A 7,709-nucleotide genomic window follows, 5' to 3' on the forward strand; every position below is an offset into this window, starting at 1 on the left:
TGGTTTTGGGACCCTAATGGCTTCTTATCCCCACATTTCTGATGAAGAAGTCCCATGTGTGCAATGCAAAACATGATTTTGCTTTAAAGCTTTTTGACTATTTCTGGCAACTTCTTTGGTGGATATGTTGATTCTTCTAATACTAAGTATTTGTCTGTCTCTCCTGACTGTGGGATGACTTTGCAATATACTGTGGTGCTTTTCTTGTAATGGTTAAATGACACATTAGCCATTGATTGGTCAGGGTACAGCCATCCATTACCTACACTGCTTGTTCAGCTCAGAGTTGCTGAAGGGCTGGAGCATTTCCTGGCACACATTGGGCAGGAGGCGGAATAAACTCTGGAAAGGTCGCCGGTGTATCACAACAACAAAGCAGCAAATGGTCCAAATCTGTAGATGCATCCCATCAGAGCTATCATGTCAGTAATGTCTCAAAACAGAAGCAAGTATAAAGCAAAAAAAAAAAAAAAGCATTGTTCTAGAGCCTACCTACACTCACAAGCTGTTTCTCACATCTCTTTCTCCACGCACGCACACACACACACACACACACACACACACACACACACATACACAGAGGCTTATTGAGAGCCAGCATGACAGCTTGGTCTTGTGATGCAGAAAGTGATAAGCTCATCTCCAAGTCTCTGTGGTACTGGGAAAAGGGAGAAAATGAGAAAGAGAAAGAGAGAGCGAATGAAAGACGGGAATGAGACCAGTGGAGCCAGCAAAAATGAGGGAGACGAGGGTTAGACAGAGGAAAGAAAGAAAGAAAATGAAAACACGGCAATGAGAGCATATCACATTTGGGCTTGCAGACCTGAGCCCAAATGAGAGGACAATGTAGATGAGGAAATGATCCACATTTGGACTGCAGCATGTAATCACAGAGTAGTCATTTGTAGAGAAATACAATTCCAAGTCTGCCATTTAGAATAAGTAAAACAGAAACATTTGGTGTATAATGAAAGACCCGTAATCCAGGACCTAACTGCCGATGTGTCAGCAGAAATATATGTATGATCATAAATAATCTTTAGCTAATGCTTCACCAAACAGTTTCAGCCCCCCCTCGCTCCACACCCCATAGCACTGCACCACCGACCAATTTCCCAGAACATCGATCGGTGGTCAATTTCAGCCAGGGAGAGAGAGGCAACTCTTCTTCCCTATGGATTTTCACGTCACAACGATGACTGACTGCAAATAACCACTCGCCAAACATGTCCCACTTTCTGAGTGACCTTTCCCAAACATTCACACTTAGCGCTCTAATCCATAATGCGTTTTATGGAAGGTACACAGACAGGCTTTATTTGGCAATAAATTTAAACTGTGTTTTGGGTGAAAAGTCTGAATTGTGATGGTGATTGTGTTTGGTTAACACTGCATTTAACTATCGGTCATCAGATCAGAACATGGATGGCCGTGTGTGTCTCTGTGTGTGTGGTGTATTTGGACTACAGTTTATTTTCAGTGGCACAGCTTTTGTCCTCTTGCCATTGATTATATGGCTTCAAGAACAGATGTGAAAACACTGCATACACTCAAAAAAGCATGCATACATCAAGATTATCTTTTAAAGGTTATTTGTGCGGCTCTACACACTGTCTCTTCTATTCTGATGTAAAGAATGCATGTACATGTTTCAGTTTCTGAGTTGTAGTCATGGATCTACACACAGTTGTAAGCATCTGGCTCCTGGTCTGTGTGTAGTGTACCTGATTATTTTGCAGCTATTTGATGGCTAAACCTAAAAAGACTTGTTCCTTGTTAAAACTTGTTCCTTGTACACGGTATTTTACCGACGCCTCAAACTGAATATTATCACAGAGATGGATTTGTTCACTCAGATACCCCTTTAAGACCACATACATTCTGTATCACCAGTGTTACTGTCTGTTCTTCCACGAGGCGGGCTCAACCTGTCACTTCATTCGTTTCGTCTTTTCCTCGCTCAGCTTACTCTCGTCTCTCAAATGACTCAATTCCCTTCCTCTATTTCCTCTCACACAATCTGTGCCTCACCTCACTCACTCTCTCTCCCCAAAACATTTGGCCATAAAAAAATAAGAGATGAAACTTCAAACTATTATAGCTTTTTGATTCAGTTGTTTCAACTCATTGCTATGTGAACACTAGAGCCTATTAGTTTTATTCATTTTTCCAGTCTTTATCACACAGTGAAAGAGTTACATTTTCACTTAGCATTACAAATTCTACATTTAGCTTGACCATGACAAACTCATGAGAATCTATCTGGGATGCACAGCTTTACAGTCTGCTTGATCGAGTGTAAAGAGCCATTTGGTCTTTAACCTGGTACAGATGATTTAGGAGGGCCGGTCACAGTCTGATTTCATTAAATACCCTTCACCTATTCCCTTGCTTCATTAAAGAATAAGAGAGGTAGGTTAAAGATAGCACTATGCGAATAGATTGTGTGTGAGACAGGGAAAGATCGAGGTAGATATGAGAGAGAGAGAGAGAGAGAGAGAGAGAGAGAGAGAGAGAGAGCGAGAGAGCGAGAGAGAGAGAGAGAGAGAGAGAGAGAGAGAGAGGGGGTAATCGAGGCAGGATTCATTAAGGTCAGTTAAGATGAGGTCTCACATTGCCACTGTGACACCTGGGTCATCAGTGCAGAGGTGTGAACACCAGGGGGAAAAAAAAGTGTGTGTGTGTGTAAATTACAAATTAATTATGTTAGGTTTGATTTTACACTTGGAGTATGTACTATAGATGCAATTTATACAAAGAGACAAAAGGAAAACCCTGAAAAAATGGTGGATAAACACAAAAGGTTCCTTACAGGACAATGTGACAGGTCAATGTAACAAAGGTGCATTCTGTCAAAAAATAAATCACCTTGCGACCTCACGCCTTTTGATTTGAACAAACCTTTCCGTTACATGTTAAACCTATACGAGAGAGTGTTGTGCTGCCTTTCCACTGTTATTTTTTGCAATCGCAATCAACTAACACAATGGAATAACCGTCTGCTGTCTAAGTGCCTAAGTATTTGTATAACTCAACAAAAGAATATTACAGATTTCCGTAAAACAGGACACTTGTTACGCTGTTCATAGACTTGTTACAAAGACTTTATACAAGTAATGCTGCCGCAGGGAAACCTAAACATTATGCTCAGATCCTGCTCTTGAATTCACTCTCCTCCTTCTACATTGTACGCTGACTTCCATAAAATATGAACTGCAGCCACACAGTATAATCGGATATCATTTCAAGTTTATATTGTTACATTGACACATTATTTCCACAGTTTACCAGCAATGTACAGAGTGTGTAGAGAAAGAGAGTTGGTTTTCAGATTACAGTTCTGGTTGGGAGCTATGAAAAAGTTTTACAGGAGGAGCTACAGTATATAAAAGGATGCTGCCACCGTGTAGTCATAGGATCATCCCTTCTTCTGGGCTTGTATTAAAAATGCACCAGATGGATTCACAAGCAGGGGACTGAGGGCTACCATAATGCTCTCATTACCGTGTCCATTTACAGTGCACTACAAATGATGAAAAAAGCTGCTGAAATTCAGTCATTTGCATCTTAACAGGAGACTCTGATTTGAGTAAGTGTGAGAACATGTTTGTGTGAATGCACAAGATGGCGTTTGACTTTTTCACGTTTTAACCTTTACGTGACAAATCAAAGTGACGTGAAGGAAAGATCAGAACAGAGCGGTATGGCATGCATGTTGATCACTATTACAGTGTCCTTTATCAAAGTGAATGCATTGTATCTGTGACGTTCTGCAAAGCTGTTATTTTAGGAAAGTAAAAAAAAAAACAAGTGTGTAATACCTGAAGTAGAACTGAAACAAAGACTTCCACAGAAAATGTATTTTCAACTATTATGATTACCAATTAAAAGTTTTTTTACTTTATATGTCACTTGAATAGGGGAACATTTGAGGTGGTTGTGTTTCTCTTTAAAGAATGTGGCTTGAATTATTAACACTTTTCATCAACTGTCAGCACATGTCACTGAGACTATTTCTAAATATCCTATAATTTCAAATATATCCTGACAACTATTGGATGGATTGACATGAAATGTGGCACAGCTATTGTGGAACCCCAGAGGATACGTTCTAATGACTTTAGCACCACCAGCAAAGTTTACTTTGTCCAAAACTTTGCTTTATGACAAAAATAACTGCAAAACTGACATCTTCATCTGCTCTATTTTGTGTTTAGTGGTAATTAGGAGTATTTACTAGGAGTATTAAAACACTAAACTTAGATGGTGAACATCGTAAACATGATATCTAGATAACAAGGTTACCAGGTTTATTTATTTGACATTTTACAACACGGGGTTGCACAATGGAATATAAGTTGCAGCCCCTTCATGCTACACACACATGGAGCATACTGTATGTAGACATATTTAAATTCTAATAATAATAACACTAATAAGCTTTACTTGTATTGCATCCCAAAGTGCCTCACAGCAAAAACACAACACAGTATTGAAGTAAATGAGTCTGAAGTACCATTATAAAAATAGCAGAATTAAAAGTGTAAAAAAGCAGATAAAATAGCCGAATTAAAAAAATAGTTTAAAATAGCAGATAAAATAGCTAAATTAAAATAGTAATTAAAATAGTATAACAATAGCAGAATTAAAATAGTAATTAAAATAGTTTAAAATAGCAGATAAAATAGCAAAATTAAAATAGTATAAAATAACATTGGCGTATTGTGCCTAGTTTCCCTATCTGTGCAGTACTTAACGACCCTCCTGTCGAAAAACCACATTCATCACACCATTCTTGTAAATGTTTTAAACTATCAGGGTCATATTTTGAAAGCATGAGATCAACAATGGGTCCCTGTGGCCCTTCAACTGGTTTACTCCCTTTGCTACCCATTCCTGGCAGTCATATCACATAATATAAGATAACATATATAGTTACCATTATACAAATCCTTAAAACAAGAGAGACTTCGGTTTAGTGGGAATGAGGGAAGTGCAAAAAGGTCATTATTATGCTAACATTTCCGTTGTAAGCACGTATAGCATGCTAACGTTAGCATTTAGCTCAAAGTAACACTGTGCACCACAAGTACCTAAGAAGAGCCGCGTGTAGACTCTTAGTTTTGCTTGAAAATACATATTGCTATTAAAACTGGAAATTTGAAAATCATTTTATTGCTTTGAGCATCACAAAGAATCCAAATCACCTCCGTTGAGGTGCTCTCAGTATTACGTATTCCAAAATCTTGGTGAATCAAACCAACCGCCTGATTTGGGTAAACTGACCCTTTGATTTAATCTGCAGTCAGATCATCAAATACATGTTTCTCAGTAAGATTTCATTGGTTGCACCCCCGATGGACTGGAAGATATGTGTTGAACAACTTAGTGAAGTATATCACTGCCAGTCAGCAAAAGTCTTTGAATAAATATTAAAAGAGAAATGAAAGACGTTGGAAGCTGTCATCACTAAATGCCTGGGGAAAACACTGGACTTGACATTGATGTAGTATCAGCAAACGCTTTTATTATTGTTCACACAAACAGAAACAACATTCACAATGCCACCTGACGAGGAGTGCCATGTTCCCCTTTTATGATTGAGCCAATTACCTCATGCGTACCACTGATAGATGCCTTCATGAATTTCAAATAGTTTCCTGGCCTCCCTCTGCTACCTCCTACCAGGCCTGAATCCCTGCATCAGGTGAGTGGAGTGCTTGAGCAAGAGAGTCACTGAAGCGTTTAAAGTGAAAGCCACAATATGAAATTCCCACATGTACACTTCAATGTTAGACAAACATTTTTCCGTATATATTAAACATACACTTTCTAATTTTACTACACAGTGAATGATGTGTAGCTGTGTTCCAGACCTCTAAATCATCCCGCATGTGTACGAAATGTTGTCAAGCTTAAAATTGTTTTGCATATTTTGTCTTTTTCCACATTTCTAGCATCTCCACTCCACATGGTATCTGTGTTTTATCCTTTCCATCTGTCCATACAATACACAAAACAAGTGGACAGAAACTTATAAACATACCAAATTGTCTTCCTGTGCTTGAAACATAAGAAATGACATTGCTCCAAGTCTTATGGAATTATTTTATTATTCTACATAACCAACCCGTTCACCAGACAACGCTGATGTTGGATTATTCTTCAAGACTGCAGATTACTTTTACTTACTTTACTTTAATTCTCACTCTATATGATAGCTTTCATTGGCAACAACATTATGGAAATAACATATGATTATGTTAAACTTAGGCACAGACATGCCCACGCCTCTGTCCTCCACAATAAGTTTCAACTGATTAGATAGAAGGAACACTAACTTTGGCATTAGCACTGGACGTAAATTGTGAGATGTGGAATCGTCTAATATGGACGTAAATCCTACAGATGGCCTGCTGTAATTTAGGATGAATCTTTATTTATTGTTTCTAAAAGGTGGGAAGACACCTGTCGTATGAAGACTGTAGAGGTAGAAAGCTGCTTCCCCATAGAGCCTATTTTACCATCTGTCCCCATTTGTCAGAATAAAATCCTTTCCTGGTGATATTAACAATAAATGTCTATTGAGCTTTCACTGCCTCCACATGTTTTATGATTTAAGTTGAAATACTGTAAGCAGAGTTGCAATGGGCGCCATGGGTGTGCTGCGACATTTAAAGGGCTCATAGACGTATATCTAAACAGGTTACAAGCTTTCCTGATTAAGTTATAATCGTTTTAGACAGCTTTTTATTAACAACAGAGTCCTACAGAAAGAAAGAAGAATGTGTTTCCCATTTGTGCTGCAGTACTCCGATGGCTGTAAAAGGAAGCATGGCAAACCATATGAATTAGTATTCGATGTTGTGTAGCTACTAAAAAACTGCAGATCAGGAGAAAAAGCTCTGGATATACAGTGAATGAGGAGAAGTTATAGCATTTTTTATTGCCAATTTAGATCACAACATGTATGCTTATCTCACAGCAGTTGAAAGGCTATTCCTGGGTTACACAAAAAGCAATATAAAAGCAGACTTTTACACACAGACCCCCCCTGCCCTTTACAATGTCACATTAAAGTTGCACTTTGTGGGAATGCTGACTCAGTTGTTACAGCATACTAAAAACTTGCTTCTGGAAAAACATTTTCTAGAGGGTTCTTGCATTTGTAAATCTGCATGGCTTTTTGTACAGTAAATATTTAAGGAGCTTGTACACTGTAGTACACTTAATGCATCTCCTAATGGCTTCACAAACCTTACACTCCTTGCATGCACAAGCCATTAAAGTGAACATGATCGCATTTTGCTATGCAGTGTGTTAATCAAATTCAATCTACTCCAATTAGACCTAATATTATCTGCTTTTGAAGCATCATACATTTGAAGGTACGCTTGAATATTGCATATCCAGGTAAGCCACAGCACGATAAAATGACTGGTAAAATGCATTTCTAAAATGATAAACGTTGACTTTTTTCAGCATGTGATGCTTTGAGTGTGGACAGTCTCAAATGTATAAGTGTATATGGTTGGTGTGGTCATTTGTTGCACACTTCCACATTAGTAAGGTAATTAGAATGTATTGCATGAGTAGCAAAGCTCTGCCCTGGTTATGCCATAAGCAGGTCTTTACATTAGTCATTTTTAACCTCGGGAAGAGATATATTTCTGTTATTTACAGTCATTAAAGGTTAAGCCCTGACACGC

Source organism: Cottoperca gobio, chromosome 1 (genome assembly GCF_900634415.1).
Source record: "Cottoperca gobio chromosome 1, fCotGob3.1, whole genome shotgun sequence".
NCBI lineage: Eukaryota > Metazoa > Chordata > Actinopteri > Perciformes > Bovichtidae > Cottoperca > Cottoperca gobio.